The sequence below is a fragment of the Tachyglossus aculeatus genome, chromosome 17 (assembly GCF_015852505.1).
Source record: "Tachyglossus aculeatus isolate mTacAcu1 chromosome 17, mTacAcu1.pri, whole genome shotgun sequence".
Classification (NCBI taxonomy): domain Eukaryota; kingdom Metazoa; phylum Chordata; class Mammalia; order Monotremata; family Tachyglossidae; genus Tachyglossus; species Tachyglossus aculeatus.
The window spans coordinates 53,758,067-53,775,334 of NC_052082.1; the positions used below are offsets into that span (position 1 = coordinate 53,758,067).

General features: G+C 44.3%; 1 protein-coding gene across 1 annotated transcript in view; it reads left to right on the forward strand.

Moving 5' to 3' along the window:
* Positions 1-10,425: 10,425 nt before the first annotated feature.
* The window catches only part of PAFAH1B1 (platelet activating factor acetylhydrolase 1b regulatory subunit 1), a 55,873-nt gene continuing 49,030 nt past the window's right edge, over positions 10,426-17,268 (forward strand). Inside the window, exon 1 of the mRNA XM_038759881.1 lies at positions 10,426-10,485. The gene's annotated coding sequence lies outside the window, so the exon portion shown is untranslated. The remainder of the gene's footprint in view (positions 10,486-17,268) is intronic.

Below are 17,268 nucleotides of genomic sequence, written 5' to 3' on the forward strand. Positions count from 1 at the left end.
GACTAAGGAGGATAGCCTTTCAGACACTCTTGTTCGGAAACCTCTTGATCCTTGGATGAAAGATGCTTTTTAAATGCCAAGTATTTTTATTGGATGCTGCTCATTCAATGAGTGTGACATTTTTCAGCCACTCCAAAGCAGCAGCTCCTTTGCAGTTCCAACACCCTTTATGAGGAGTTGTAGACACTGGGCCTCATGTTACTGGTCCTTTCTCCAAGATTTGGTTTCTCCGCCATGTAACTGTATTTGACTTTTTAGCTGTGATGAATAGAATGAATAATGGACATAGTCTCATGGGACAATGTGGCTGTGTCTTAGAAAACAGGGAATTGTCGTGGGCATGAAAACACCCTCTCCCTTTTACTGGTGACATGAAAGGTTCCAAGGAATATGCCTCAGCTGGGCTGTTAACAGCCTAGTAAAAATCCTCAGGGTTTGGGAGAAGTAAAATTGTAAATAACTTGGGTCCCACAGTAGTGCTTACACTGATCTTAAGAAGCACTCTCACAGCATATTTACTTTGTAAATAAGCAAAGGGATGTTATTAATGCTTTCCTCTAAAGTAGCTGTTACTTTCCTTGAGAAATCTCATTTTAAGCTCCCAGAGTAGAGATTATTGCTCATACTAGACACATCTACGGCTTTTATATTTGCATCCAGGCTCTGAGAAACCCACCCTTGGTTACCGACTACCAGCTTGAATTTGGTTTAACATCTTGCTTTGGGTTTTGGAAACAATGTATTTATTATCGTTGAAAGTCAGCCTTAAAATACAGTTCCAAACGCCATTCATCCGCAAGGTGTTCCCGTGACTAGTCTTTCTGACTCTTTCCATTCACCGGGATGAACAATCCTTCAGACCAGTTCTTTGTCTTGCTGGTGGGATTATATCACTCTCTGGCCAGCCAGGAAACCTGGATTGTTATTTAACAGCCATTAGCGGGTTATCACTCCACATAAGAGGGGCTACAGACACTTGTCACAGAAAGTCAGGAATTTAGGGAATGGCAGTCAAGCCCACCGGACTTGAATTAGTTTAGATTAATTTAGTTTAATGTCAAACCAGACACCTGGTGCTATGGGTTTCCCAGATGAATATAAATGTGGAGACAGTTAAGGAGGAATAGATACCCATTCTGCCAGGCACAACTTGCTCCAAGTTCATTAGAAAGCCCCTTGTAGGGTTTGACCCAACATGGGGAAGGAGGCAGGTTGATTTCCCCTGTCTTTTGCACTCTCGCAAGTGTTCAGTACAGTGCTCCGCACACACAATAAGCACTCACTAAATACCCCTTACTGATCAATTGATTGATTGATCCAATTGTGGGGAAGAGGTAAAAGTAGGCTGTAAGTGCTGAACTAAATGTTGGAGGAAAAAATGGCTTCCTTCCACTGCTTTAATCTGAAACTTTCATTTTAAATATAGCAAATTTTTCCTTCTTTTTTCATCCTGAAAATTTTCTAGGGCTAGAAATGGGAAGCTGTTTCCAATCTATAATGACATCTGTCACTATCCCTCAAACATATATTTTCAACCCATAGGTAGGTCCAGGAGAGGTATAATATCCCTCACAATCTGCCTCTTTAAAAATAATAACAAAATGATTATTCTCGGAGGCCGAGAATATGGCTTTTCAGGAATCTGACACTGCTAAAAATGGCTGTCCCCAGTGGTTTTTGAGAGAATGAAACCATCTTAATATCACTACTGAGAGAAAAGAGAGGAAGCCTTCATTTCACAGGAAACGTTGTGCTGGCTAAGGAGGCAGAACCACGTGGGACATGGAGAATGTATGTCCTTAATTTCGGACACCTCTCGGGGCTGCCCTGCAAAAGCTCAGAATCGGTAGCTTTTCTGCCTTACCAATTGGGACACCCAGAATCAGTAAGACGGTGTTCTTGTGAAAGGATGGGGAGGGCTCTGAGTTACGAGAAGGGTTCCCGAAAGAAATAGCAGGTAGTGCCGCCTGGAAGGAAAAGGACACAGAGCGCTCAGTTTTTCCTTGGAAGAACAGGTGAACTCCTGGTGGGCTAGAATTACATGTTCTTAAGTACACAAGAGAGGGTTAGTTGTGTGCCATGGGTAAGATGAGTATTTATTCAATGTATTTGATGTTGAGGCATTAAATCATATCAAAGCTCAGGAAGGAGACAAATATTTAAGCGCGAGAAATCCACCATGAAGTTGGCCACAGTTTTTCTAACCTATCCTTCCTTCCACCCTCAGGGAGCTTTTAAAAAATCCAGACATGACACTGGAGACAAGATGTGTATTTACAATCATATGGCTTTCCCGGGGATGTGCTCCTGGAACCCATAAATTAATACCTACCATAAAATTCAAGGGCTGCACCACGCTCTGTCCCCTGTGCTCCCGGAAAAAGTGCTGATGTAAGGACGGAATGCAATGTCAGGATGAACAGCCAAACCATCCTGACTGCCTGATGTGGCTCTCCTCATCCCCCTGATTTCTGGACTCTCCCAAGCTCAAATCTCAGAGGATTCCATGCCCCCAATTTTTGTTCCCTTTTCTCTTCATTATTAGCTTAGGAGGTTCAAGTGGCTGCTGCCAACCAATCACACTCTTGCCCATTAATAAGTAGATCTTTTAGCTTCTAATTGACTATCTCAAATCACTTCTTGGGATGGGAGTAGAGGAAAGGTACAGAAGGAAATCAAATTATCTTTACAGTCTTTTTTTTTAATCATCATCATCATCATCAATCGTATTTATTGAGCGCTTACTATGTGCAGAGCACTGTACTAAGCGCTTGGGAAGTACAAATTGGCAACATATAGAGACAGTCCCTACCCAACAGTGGGCTCACAGTCTAAAAGGGGGATTTATGGTACTTGGTATATGGTTTATGGTATGGATTTATGGTATAAAATTAATGGTATTTGCTAAGCACTTACTATATGCCAGGCACAGTGCTAAGCACTGGGGTATATTCAAAATAATCAGGTTGGACACAGTCCATAATCCCACATGGGGCTCAAACTTTTAGTCCCCATTTTACAGATGAGATAACTGAGGCACAGAGAAGTGAAGCGATTGGCCCCAGGACACACCGCAGACAAGTGGCGGAGCCTCTGACTCTGAGGCCTGTGTTCTTTCCACTAGGCCATGCTGCAAATTCTCATTCTTCAGGACAGATTAGATAGGCTGTGCTCCCCATACATTTTCCTTTCGCTCCAAATTCCGTAGGGCCAGAGATTTGAAAATTCACCCATTTTTATAAGGTTTTGACTCTTTTGGCTCCTTTAAAACCTCACATCACTTTCCCTAGTTCCTTAAATTTCCATGGTGAGATTTTCAATTCAATCTTTCAATATCCTTTAAATCACTTTTTTTTTGTATCCATTTTCATGACCTGAATGGGAGGAGATTGGTTTATCCTCAGAAACATGATCACCCAATTTCCCTCATATTGCCCTTGGCCACTCTCTCAAGTGACACTTTCACTTGCATATTCGAAGGCAAATCTCACCATTTGAAGCATGGCCTAATGTTAAGAGCAGGGGCCTGAGAGCCAGAGGACCTGGGTTCTAATCCCGGTTCTGCCAATTGCCTTCTGTGTGACTCTGGGCAAGTTACAACTTCTTGTGCCTCAGGTTCCTCGTCTGTAAAATGAGAATTAAATACCTCTTCTCCCTCCCATTTACATTGTGAGCTCCATGTAGGACAGGAACTGTATCTACTCCAGCACTTCAAACAGTGTTTGACAAATAGTAAGTGCTTAACAAATACCATCATTAATTATTAATTGTTATTTGCCAGCAGCCTTGTGCCAACCACCCCCACCAACACAAACATTTGTCAGTAAATAGTGGGCACTCTTTTTTCTTTGAGTTCATCAACACTAGTGGGAAGCAGCATGGTGTAGTGGATACAGCAATCAATCAATAAATCGTATTTACTGAGCCTTTACTGTGTGCAGAGCACTGTACTAAGCGCTTGGGAAGCACAAGCTGGCAACATATAGAGACAGTCCCTACCCAACAGTGGGCTCAGAGTCAGAGGGTTATGGGTTTTAATCCTGGCTCCTCCACTTGTTTGCTTCGTGGCCTCGGCAAGTCACTTAACTTCATTCAGTCGTATTTGTTCCTCAGTTACCTCATCGGTAAAATGGGGATTAAGACTGTGAGCCCCATGTGGGACATGGCCTGTGTCCAACCTGATTAGCTTGTATCCACCCCAGCGTTTAGTACAGTGCCTGGAACATGATAAGTGCTTAACAAACACCATAATTATTATTATTATTACTACAAGGAAATGCAAATTTGAACAAGTGTGAGTGGGCATGACATCGGTGCATGAAGAATTTGCTTAGGAGTGATTTTTTAAAACGTAGGTAGCCTTCCCATGGCATAGCTATATTTGAAATTTCTACCCGCCAGTTTCTTTGCAAGCACTTGAACCACAGAAACAAACACTACCCCGGCACAGTTACTTTGTTACAGTGAAAGAACCGCTGAGACGGTTACTTCACTACAATAATTGAAACACTGAAATAGTTATTTTGCTAAAATAACTGAAACACTGAAATGGTTATTTTGCTACAATAATTGAAGCCAATGTTTTCATGTTGAAAATAGCCTACAGAGGAGAAAAAAAATCTTGAATACAGAGCTTTTTAAAGGTGCCACTACTCCAGCTCAGTGTTCACTTGACGTAAAAAGTGATGCAAAGCAGTACATTTTGCTACAGTAATTCAGAATCTAGATGAAGGCCTCTGGATTGAACCTGTACAGGCCTGGATTTCTGTCTAATTATAATTTCCTCTGTGACTCCCTGTTGGTCTAGGACTGTGGTGCTGCCAAAGAGTACTTTGGAGACTGTCAGAAGACTCTCCAAGGGGGCAGCAGGATTGTGGGCAGTGAGGGGAGCTAGAAAGGTCTGCATTGCCCCCTGTAAGGCCACTGGACATGCAGAAATGAGGGTTCCCAAGGCAGGCACTAGTGGTAGGACCACCGGAACATCATTCTATAGACCTTATCCCTCCGATCTGATTTACATTTTCCATATAATTATAGATTTGGCTGAGAGGGTTATATTTGCCCATGAAGGATCAATCAATCACTCAATCAGTGGTATTTACTGAGAGTTTACTGTGTGCAGAGCACTGTTATGAGTGTTCATCTATCCAGCTGCCGACCCTTTGCCCACATCTTGCTTTTGGCTAGGAACCTTCCCTCCCTTCCTATAAGACAGACCACCACTCGCCCCACGTTCAAAGCCCTCCTATCCTCCCATCTCCATCAAGAAGCCTTCTCTGACTAAGCCCTCATTTCCCCTTACCCACCCTCCTCTCTGCATCACCTCTGCACTTGGCTGTGTACCCCTTAAACGCTTTGATACTCACTCCAGCCTCAGAGTACTTAGGTAAATATCCTTATATTCTATTATCTTCTCAATTTGTAACTTATTTTAATGTCTGTCTCCGCCCTAGACTGTAAACTCCTTTTGGGCACGGACCGAGTGTACCAACTTTATTGTACTGTACTCTCCCAAGAACTTGGGAGAGTACACTGCTCTGCACACAGTAAGTGTTCAAGAAATACCATTAATTGATTGGGAGAGTACAATACAATAGAGTTGGTAGCATGCTCCCTGCCCTCAAGGAGCTAACCATCTAGTGGGAAGTATTTTCCATCAAAAAATCCTCTCCAAAAAGACATCAAGACCTGCGCGGCCCTGGCCAATATTTGCCGGCAAAAATAAATATTTACAACTGATATAAATAAGTGTGCGATTAGGTTCTAGAAAATAAAAAGGATACTTGCTGCATTTTTTTAATCCAAAGCCCCATAACCCATAATAACATGTACTGTGTTCAATTTACTGTAGTCTCTGTTCACTTTTGTTTAAAGATAGAATGGCACAGATGTTCTAGATTCCTTCACAATCAACGTAAATGGGGAAAACAGTATAATAAGCCAGGTCCCAAATTTTAACAGTAGGAACACAAATATCGAACAAGTATACCTTGTAACATCAAAAAGAGGACCACACAAAATAATATTTTAAAATTTCTCCTGAGAAATATCAAAGGGTGATAATGTCTTGCTTTATTTTTTTTCTATGGGAATTTTTTCAAGGCTTCACTTAAAACTGAAATCAGGACTCAAGGTCAATTTAGGTTGTAATTGCACATTACGAATTCTAAATATTTTAAAATGTGTATCAATCTCAGAGCAAAGGTTAGATAGGCTAATATTAACCATCTTGATTAAATTAGACAAGGCCTCATTTATACACTGATTCTAGTGTTCTCACCGGAGAAAATATGCTGACTTTTAAAGTGGATCTGATTTACTTGACTGTTTAAATATGAAGTAGGGTGACATTAGGAAAAAAAATCAATATTTTAAGGGGTTAAATAAAATGAAGGGTGGACACTTGAGAGAAGCACTTATGTTATTTATCAAGCTCTCCATTAACATTAAAATTCTGGATTAATTGGCAACTGTGTCCAGCAGATTTTGGAATAACGGCGATCAAGATCTCTTCTCCTTTATCAGTGCTTCAATTGGAGAAACGGGAACCAAATTTTAATAGGAACTAATTCAGGGGAAGATTGTGCCCAGATTGAGATCTATGGCAAAGGGCTTCTTGGGTCAGAAAACACTCTTGCCTTTGGATATTGCAAGCTGGTGATGAGGACTTTGGTTTAAAAAGATACTTTGGATGAGAGTTGTTTTTCACTGTCGGTACAGGCCAGAACTCGTCAAATAGGAAGATTTCAACTAGTCCTCCCCATTTTTATTTGTCTTTTACTATTATTTACTTGGGAAGAACCACACACCTCATCTTCTAGGGTACCAAACTTGGGTGAAAAGAATAAATCAAATATCCAAAAATACCTTCTTTGTGTCTTCAGGCATCATAAGTGAAGTGATCAAAGTCTCCGCAGAAAGAATGCTATATATTGCTTCAATTTAACTCAAGAAGTGGGATTGTTGGAGTAGTGATGGTGTCAAAATAAACTATCCTTCAAGCAATCGTATTTATTGAGTGCAGGGCACAGTAATAAGCACTTGAGAGAGGACAACAATATAACACAATCGGTAGAAACGTTCCCTGCTCACAAGGAGCTTACACTCAAACCTTCTGAACTGACTGTGGAATTCTTGACTTCCAGGTTATCTAGAAGGATGTGGATGGAATAATAATGGCATTTATTAAGTACTTACTATGAGGTAAGCGCTGGAGTAGAAACAAGATAATCCGGTCAGACACAATCTCTGTCCCTCGCGAGGTTGACTCTAAGAATAAAGGAAAGACCTAAATCAGGTGTGGAATTTAGTTCCTGTAATTAAAATTCAATAATAAACGATAATAAGGATCTCTAGCTGCTCCTTTAATCTGCAGTCTCGGCTGTCCAGAAGGCCTCCCAAGCAAGCGGACATGGTCCCACCAACTCCAGGGCCTGGGGTAAAGGAGGCAGTGGGGCCTGAAGCGAATAATTTTCTGCTGTCGCTGCTGGACAGCTCTGGCCTTCTCTGGGGAGAAGAGCAGGCAGGCCTAAGCCCTGTCATTTTCACAGCAAGGCTAATGCTTTAGTCTTCAGTCACCAGGCCATGACAGGACAAGGGGGAAAGATGAGGGGAAAGGAAAAAAAACATGTTTTGTTTTGTTGTCTGTCTCCCCCTTCTAGGCTGTGAGCCCATTGTTGGGTAGGGACCGTCTCTATATGTTTCCGACTTGTACTTCCCAAGCGCTTAGTACAGTGCTCTGCACACAGTAAGCACTCAATAAATGCAATCGGATGAATGAATTAATGAATGAAAGAAGGAAAGGTAAAGGGCAAGGGAGAGGAAAGTCTGGGAAATTGGGGGGTGGGAGTGGGGGCAAAGGGGAAGCCAAAATGGGCATTTAATACTAACGATAGATCAAGATGTCCTCAGCGGGAGGTGAGGGGGGGTTGTGTGGGGAGGGGCGGGTCAAAAAAGGGTAGGGAAGCGGGAGGCGGGGTAGGAGGAGTTTGAAAAAGTCAAGGTGATTCAGTGCTCTAAAGCCTATCATTTGTTTTGTTGTCTGGCCCCCTTCATGACTGTGAGCCCGTTGTTGGGTAGGGGCCGTCTCTATATGTTGCCGATTTGTACTTCCCAAGCGCTTAGTACAGTGCTCTGCACACAGTAAGCGCTCAATAAATACAGTTGGCTGAATGAATGAGAGCTTCTGAGGGACGGTCCCTCTTTGACCTCATAGAGGCATGGCTGGGGGCTGGCTGAGGGGCACGGGGGCGTCAATCAATCAATCAATCGCATTTATTGAGTGCTTACTGTGTGCAGAGCACTGGACTAAGCGCTTGGGAAGTACAAGTTGGCAACATATAGAGACAGTCCCTACCCAACATCCTCATCATCGTCAATTGTATTTATTGAGCGCTTACTGTGTGCAGAGCAGTGGACTAAGCGCTTGGGAAGTACAAGTTGGGAACATATAGAGACAGTCCCTACCCAACATCATCATCATCATCATCATCATCATCATCAATCATATTTATTGAGTGCTTACTGTGTGCAGAGCACTGTACTAAGCGCTTGGGAAGTACAGGTTGGCAACATATAGAGACAGTCATCATCATCATCATCATCAATCGTATTTATTGAGCGCTTACTATGTGCAGAGCACTGTACTAAGCGCTTGGGAAGTACAAATTGGCAACATATAGAGACAGTCCCTACCCAACAGTGGGCTCACAGTCTAAAAGGGGAAGACAGAGAACAAAACCAAAAATACTAACAAAATAAAATAAATAGAATAGATATGTACAAGTAAAATAAATAGAGTAATAAATATGTACAAACATATATACATATATCCAGGTGCTGTGGGGAAGGGAAGACAGTCCCTACCCAACAGTGGGCTCACAGTCTAAAAGGGGGAGACAGAGAACAAAACCAAACATACTAACAAAATAAAATAAATAGAATAGATATGTACAAGTAAAATAGAGTAATAAATATGTACAAACATATATACATACACACAGGTGCCGTGGGGAAGGGAAGGAGGTAAGATGGGGGGATGGAGAGGGAGAGGAAGGAAGGGGCTCAGTCTGGGAAGGCCTCCTGGAGGAGGTGAGCTCTCAGTAGGGCCTTGAAGGGAGGATGGTTAGAGGGAGGGCATTCCAGGCCCGGGGATCGATGGCGGGACAGGCGAGAAGGAGGTACGGTGAGGAGATTAGCGGCAGAGGAGCGGAGGGTGCGGGCTGGGCTGGAGAAGGAGAGAAGGGAGGTGAGGTAGGAGGGGGCGAGGTGATGGACAGCCTTGAAGCCCAGGGTGAGGAGTTTCTGCCTCAAGCGCTTAGTACAGTGCTCTGCACACAGTAAACGCTCAATAAATACTATTGATGATGATGCACAGATTGATTGGTAGCCACTGGAGATTTTTGAGGGGGAATGGGATCGAGCGAAAGGTTTGGGGATTTGAGCTGTCCCCACCCTCTGAGGTGTCCCTCAGATGGACCGGTGAGGTGCCCCTCACCGTACCTCGTTCTCGCCTGTCCCGCCATCGACCCCCGGCCCACGTCCTCCCCCGGGCCTGGAATGCCCCCAATCCCTCTGCCCATCTGCCAAGCTGGCTCTCTTCCTCCCTTCAATGCCCTGCTGAGAGCTCACCTCCTCCAGGAGGCCTTCCCAGACTGAGCCCCTTCCTTCCTCTCCCCCTCCTCCCCCCTCCATCCCCCCATCTTACCTCCTTCCCTTCCCCACAGCACCTGTATATATGTATATATGTTTGTACATATTTATTACTCTACTTATTTTACTTGTACATCTCTATTCTATTTATTTTATTTTGTGAGTATGTTTGGTTTTGTTCTCCGTCTCCCCCTTCTAGACTGTGAGCCCACTGCTGGGTAGGGACCGTCTCTAGATGTTGCCAACTTGGACTTCCCAAGCGCTCAGTCCAGTGCTCTGCACACAGTAAGCGCTCAATAAATACGATTGATGATGATGATTGATTGGTAGCCACTGGAGATTTCTGAAGAGGAATGGGATCGAACGAAAGGTTTGGGGACACCCTCTGAGGTGTCCCTCAGACGGACCGCGGCGGCCGAGGACACGCCGCGCGCCGGCTGGCCGCCGACAGGGGGCCGTTCCTTCAGGCCTAGTCGGCGCACGGCGCATGCGCCGACATCGCCCCCACCCCCTCCCTCGGGGTGGGTTTGGGCGGCGGCGGCGGCGGCGCGGTGACGTCAGGGCGCTGGGGCAGCTCCTGTGACAGACGGAGCCGGAGCGGCGGGCGGCGGCGGGGAGTCCGCGGGCCGAACGACAGACGGACGGACGGACGGACAGCCATCGCGATAGCAGGGCCCGGCGACACCCACCAAGCGGCTGAGGAGATCGCTCGCCCCCCCCCCCCCCACCCGGGCCCAGCGCGCCATCCCCTTCCCTCCCTCCCCCCTCCCCTCCCCGCCCGGTGGATGGGAGTGAAGGACGGAAGAGGCCCCACGGAGGCGGCGGGCTCCTCCGGTAAGGCGGGCCGGTCCCCTCTCCTTTTTGCCCCCTCATCCGCGGGAGAGTCGGCGGCTGGCGATGTGGCCGCGGCGCCGGTCCCCTCCCTCCCCCCGCCGCCGCCGCCGCCTTCTCCTCCTCCTCCTCCTTCTTCTCTCCTCGCTCTCAAAATGGCGGCCGCGGCGGCCGTTGGTTCAGAGACACGGGAAGGCGGGGGGGAGGGTGCGCCGAGGGAGCGGGGGGGGGAGGAAAACTGGCCCTTTGCCTTCATTCGCGTCCCGCAGGACGGATGAGGGACGGCGAGGGGGCAGCGCTGCCCCCCTCCCCGCCCGAGGCCCCCCTCCCTCCTTCGGTGACTTAGCAAGAAAATGGTTTTCCACCCGGGGAAGGTTGGAAGAGGGCTGCTTTCTTCATCATCATCATCATCAATCGTATTTATTGAGCGCTTACTATGTGCGGAGCACTGTGCTAAGCGCTTGGGAAGTACAAATGGGCAACATAGTCCCTACCCAACAGTGGGCTCACTGTCTAAAAGGGGAAGACTGTGAAGACTTCCTCCATCATCATCAAGCGTATTTATTGAGCGCTTACTCTGTGCGGGGCACTGTGCTAAGCGCTTGGGAAGTACAAATGGGCAACACAGACAGTCCCTACCCAACAGTGGGCTCACTGTCTGAAAGGGGAAGACTGTGAAGACTTCCCCCATCATCATCAAGCGTATTTATTGAGCGCTTACTCTGTGCGGGGCACTGGGCTAAGCGCTTGGGAAGTACAAATGGGCAACATGGAGAGACAGTCCCGACCCAACGGTGGGCTCGCAGTCTAAAAGGGGGAGACGGAGAACAAAACCAAACGTACTCACAAAATAAAATAAATAGAATAGATATGTACAGATAGATTAAATAAATAAATAGAGTAAAAAAATATGTACATACATATATACAGGTGCTGTGGGGAAGGGAGGGAGGTAAGATGGGATAGAGAGGGGGACGAGGGGGAGAGGAAGGAAGGGGCTCAGTCTGGGAAGGCCTCCTGGCCTCCATCCCTTCTCGAGCTGTTAGTCCAGTGCTCTGCACACAGTGAGCGCTCAATAAACACGATTGAATGAATGAAGCCGGCAGCCTGTCTCCCCACCCCACCCCTCTGCTGTGTGGAGGACGCGGCCTCCTCTCTCCTTGTCGCCCTCGGGCCCCGTCGCCCGCCCTTCCCCTCACGATGTTCAGATTCGTTCATTTGACCGTACTTATTTAGCGCTTACTGTGCGCGAAGCGCTGGGAACTACACACCAGATCGCAGCAGAAGGGGAGAGATGCCCATCCCCTGTTTCCCCCAAACCCCGTCTGTGGAGTTCCAGTTTTCTTCCCCCTTCCTGGGGCAGAACAGATGGTTATTAGTAGGTGGCCAGACCCACCAAACCATCTGCAGCATCATCATCAATCGTATTTAGTGAGCGCTTACTATGTGCAGAGCACTGCACTAAGCGCTTGGGAAGTACAAATTGGCAACATAGAGAGACAGTCCCTACCCAACAGTGGGCTCACAGTCTAAAAGGGGGAGACAGAGAACAAAACCAAACATACTAACAAAATAAAATAGAATAGATATGTACAAGTAAAATAAATAGAGTAATAAATATGTACATACATATATAGACTAATAAATATGTACAAACATATATACATATATACAGGTGCTGTGGGGAAGGGAAGGAGGTACAGTCGGTAGCTGGTGCAGCAGCTACCGACGAAATCAGGCCAGGTGCGGATTTTTCTCTCTGGTCGTCTCCCCCCTCCACAACGCAGCTTTAGGGGTCGTGGGGCACCCTGCCTTCGCGGTTTCTTCCCATCACCACCCCCATTTTTAACCAGGCTAAGAACATCCTTGGAAACAGAGTAGGGAGGAGGTCTTCCTTAATTCTGGGAGCGGGGGGTTGTATTTGGCTTCCCTATTTATTCGTTTCTCTGCCCTTCTTAGTGACTTGGCATAAAACTTGTTAGGAGGGATGAAGAATGCATTTTATATGTTCCTAATCCTTTAAGAAATGTGTGCCTTTGGAGAGAAGGGCTTGGCTTGTCTTGTTCAGGATGGGGGATTTGTGCAAGGATTCTCTCCCTCCACCTTCCCCCCCATAAGAAGGTAGGTGTGTATGTGTATATATGCGTATATATATATATATATATATGTTCCCTCCACCTCCCCCCCCCCCCCATAAGAAGGTAGGGGTGTGTGTGTGTATGTGTATATATGCATATGTATATATATATGCACAGGTAGGGTATGTGTTGTATTGGGTGGGGGAAATATGGATGTTCTTCTTGTTCTGACCTTTACCATCATACACAAGTGGATTTCTCTGGCATCCAGAATGGTTTAAAGATTAAGTAAGGGATTGCTGCAGTTCTTATGAGTGTGTTCTTGCTGGGGGTGGGGTTGTTTTGTGTGTGTTTCATTTTGTAGCTAGGGTGGAGGAGACGTACTCGGGCCTTTCAATAATGTCATCCTTCTCTTTTGCCATACTAGCGTTGGGTTAAGATTTCTCTGCAGTAGCAGAGCCCGGTTGTTGCAGGTCAAATCCTTTATCAGAATAACCCGCTTGGTCCAGTGGCGAGTGATATGAGGTTGAACCTGCATTAAATCCCTTCCCCGAACCTTTATTAGGGGAGGGAAAAAAAACTGTGACTAAGGCATATTAGCTAGTTTAATTTAAAATGGGTGGTGTGTTCTTTAGTGGATAATTTTATAATATGTTTGCCCGTTGCAGATTAGTTTTGTTGAAGGAGAAGAGTAATCTGCCTATTCAAGATGATTTATTATTTCATAAATGATCGTTCAGCATTTAGCCGGTTCTTTGAAGAGGGAGGGTCCCCTCTTCAAAAACGTGGTGTTTGCTTTTAAACTGACATGAAAAAATCAGAGAAAGGAAGAACTCAACAAAAAGGTTATTTGGGCAGATATCTACCTGAATGATGCCAGGGCCCATTTTTTTTTTTGCCGTTCTCCCTCTTTCTCCTGGACAATGTTTGTGGGTGCTGTGTGCAGCCATTGAGCAGAGACTGGGTGGAGTAAGGAAGCAGGAGCTGCGAAATGGCTAGATTACCCTTTCAAAGCATTTTTCCCCTCTATGCTTGTTTTCTTGGGCTGTGGGAGACTAATTGCTCTATAATAGTGATATTTCTGTAATGTGATATAATATAGAGACCATCTTGAATTAAAATATGGATGTTCTGGGTTTCTGTCTCCTCTGCAGGGTGGATCTTGAATGAGTCCAGTAAAAAGTGACAAGTCACTGCTCTAAAGCAGGGTCTTATTGTCTAGCCATTTATTTTATATAAGCACTTGCTGATTTTTTGCAATTGGCTTCATTACCCAAATGTCAAGTAATGCTTGCTAAACATGTATGGATGTGTAGAATTAGGGATATGGTTAAAACCAAAGGTGAATTACTGCAGTTTTCTTGGGGTTTAGGGGTGAACCTGGATTTTGAGTTCTTTTTGTTAATGAATATCAGTGTTGCGATTAAAGATAAAATAGTTGTAAATGATAGTTTACCTTAACCCTCTTCTCCATACTGCCCCCAAAAGGGTCATTTTTGTGAGGTAACCCAAGAAGTTGTGGATTCCTAGAGCTATTACGGCTGGACATAGAAGTGACGTGCTAAAAGCAATCTTAAGTTCGCCTTAGCAGTGGTTTTGATTTTGCCATAATGCTGTTCAGCTATCACTTCTCCCTCTTTCACATTTTAGATGTGACTAGGGAAAAGGCCAAAATCAAAGGTAGCTTTTGCAGTGGGATTCATATATTAAGGAGTGGCTAGAGTTGGAATTGATAATTCAAGATGTATTGTTACTGAATATCCCTTTTGCTCCAAGAGCCTGTGATTTTTAAACATACTGGGCAGTCTCACATGCCATGTTAGCTTTTTGAATGGAGACTACTTTTGTTGACTAAAATGATTATTAGTTTTCAAATACTGATTGTGTATTTTTTGACATGGATTATAGTTATGTCAACCTTTGTGTCGGCTAGAGGAGTTTAATGTGGGATACCAGTTTTTTTCTCATTCTAGTGAAATTTGGCATAAAATTGAAAAAGGCCCCTCTGTTCAGTTAAATCATTTGGCATTCATTTCTCAGATATTATGACATTGGTATAGAAATGACTGTAAAGAATGAATTGCAGTGAAATGCATTTTCTGTTGCTTTTCTCATTTATAAACTCCATCTTCACTTAATCTGTTCACTTCACAGGGGCTCAGTGTTAGCTAAATACCATTACTACCATATAACTAAACATAAGGGAGATGAAACGAGCAAATACTCTGAATTCCATTACTGTTTGTACAGTAATACAGATCAAAATTTAATCAGGAAGGATGCATTTTTTGACTCAAGATTCCTTTAACTTTTGTGATGTATCCAGTTTTTGTTTTACTCTGTGGTTTTATCAGATACCATAAACTAAGGTGAATTGAGCCTGCTCAATATTTGGGTGAAAGATACTTAAAAAAAGCACAAAAAAACAACTGTTTTTCAAATGATGGTGGTGATGCTCTTATTTTTTATTTATTTCTTATTTAGTGTGTTGCTACTGGGACTTTGGTTCCTAGCCAAAAAAACAGCACCTTGACCAGGCCATGCACACTTGTGGTTCTGAAAGATCTCCTGACTCACTTAAGTATAGAGCTTACCGTATTCTGTCCAGGATTCAATTTGATGGCTGAACTATTGGCATAAATCCTGAAGGAGAGACAGTTTAATGGTGATGAAATATGCTTTATTTACCACTCCTCTATTGTCATCTTCTCCCTTCTCTACAATCACTACACCGTGTTATTCAATCAAGAAATTACCTTGTTTAAGCATTGTATAGCCCACCTCTTTAATAACGTTTAATAGATCATCTCTCCAGGGCAGGCAAAAACTTCTGTTCTAGGGGACCCCTAGTCCTCGTATTTGGTAAATAATTTTGGGGATCTTCCAAGATGAAGTACAGTGACTGAAAAAAATATATAGTTCACACCAAGGACATTTTATTCAGTTTTGATCTTATTCCTGACTAGATATGACAGTCTAGTGAATCCCTTAAATTTTGTCTTAGCCACCTTTGCCAAAAGATAACTATCAGCCTCCTTTGGACATTCTGGAACTTAATATTTGCAAAGTATTTAGCAGTCCTTGAGAGGAAGGTATAAGTGCTTATTTTTCAGTGCTTTTTCCCTTTTATTAAAAATGCTATCTTTTGGGTAATGCTTACCTATGTACTTATCTGTGTTACTGATTTATCCACTGAATTTTATCACTTATTTATGTTCACATTGGTATAACAGTGATGTATTTGTCATTTTTTTAGAAGGTATTTGTTCAACGCTTACTATGTGCCAGGAGGTGTACTGAGTGCCAGGAGCTGTACTAACTGCTGGGGTAGATATGAGCTAATTAGATTGGATGCGGTCCATGTTTCACATGGGGCGTACAGTTCTAATTCCCATTTTACAGATGAGGTAACAGGCACAGAGAAGTGAAGTGATTTGCCCAAGGCCACATAGCAGACAGGAGGTGGAGCCTGGGATTAGATTATCTTTCTACAGAAACGTTCAGGGCCTGTCACTCCTGTCCTCAAAAATCTCTAGTGGTTGCTTATCAATCTCTTTATCAAACAAACTCCTCACTATTGGCTTCAAAGCTGTCCATCACCTTGCCTCTTCTTACCTCACCTCCCTTCTCTCCTTCTACATCCCAGCCTGCACACTCCGCTCCTCTGGTGCTAACCTTCTCACTGTGTCTCAGTCTCACCTGTCTCGCTGTCAAACTCTGGCCCATGTCCTACCTTGGGCCTGGAATGCCCTCCCTCCTCAAACCCACCAATCACTCCCCTGCCCCCCAAAAACCCTACTTAAGACTCACCTCCTCCAGGAGGCCTTCGCAGACTAAGACCCCTTTTCCTCAGCTCCCCCTCCCTTCCACCTCCTCGACTCGCTCCCTTTGCTTCTTCCCCTTCTCTCCCCGCCCCATGGCACTTATATGTATATATAAATATATATATATATATATATGTATGCACCTATAATTCTATTTATATTGATGCCTGTTTACTTGTTTTCATGTCTGCCTCCCCCCTGCAGACTGTAAAGTCTGATGTGGGCAGGGATTGTCTCTATTGCTGAATTGTATTTTCCAAGTGCTTAGTACAGTGCTCTGCACACAGTAAATGCTCAATAAATACGGTTGAGTGAGTGAATGAATAAACCCAGGTCCTTCTGACTCTCAGGACTATGCTCCATCCACTTGGCCACGTTGCTTTTCAATTTGTGAGTTTTTCTTCCCTCTTAGATTATAAACTCTTTGAGGGTAGGGATTGGGATTCTAGCCTATTTCTGTATATTCCCTAAGGGCCTAAAACAGTGCTCAGCACACACTGGGTACCCAATTAATGCTGTTGATTCCATTTGGGCCTGTCTGTATCAATCGAGAACACATGCTACTTCTCAGTAGACTCAGGTCATTTAATGTTACTGCTGCTATCTTTATAAACTCGTTTTGCTGCCATCCTGTAGGCATTTTTCTGTGACTAGAATTTTTGGTACTTTTATAAATGAGGAGCTTGAGATCCAGTTAAAATCCTCCCTTGCCCAAGGTCACATGGCAATTTCGTGGCCAAGTTAATTCTTTTGAATTTCCACTCTTGCTTAGCTACTGAACCATATTGCCTTAAACCCATCACATGATAGTCTCTCCTTGGGAAGCCACACAGGCAGAATTGGATGAAAAAAAGGAATCCTCTTCAGTTCCCAGATTATGGTGA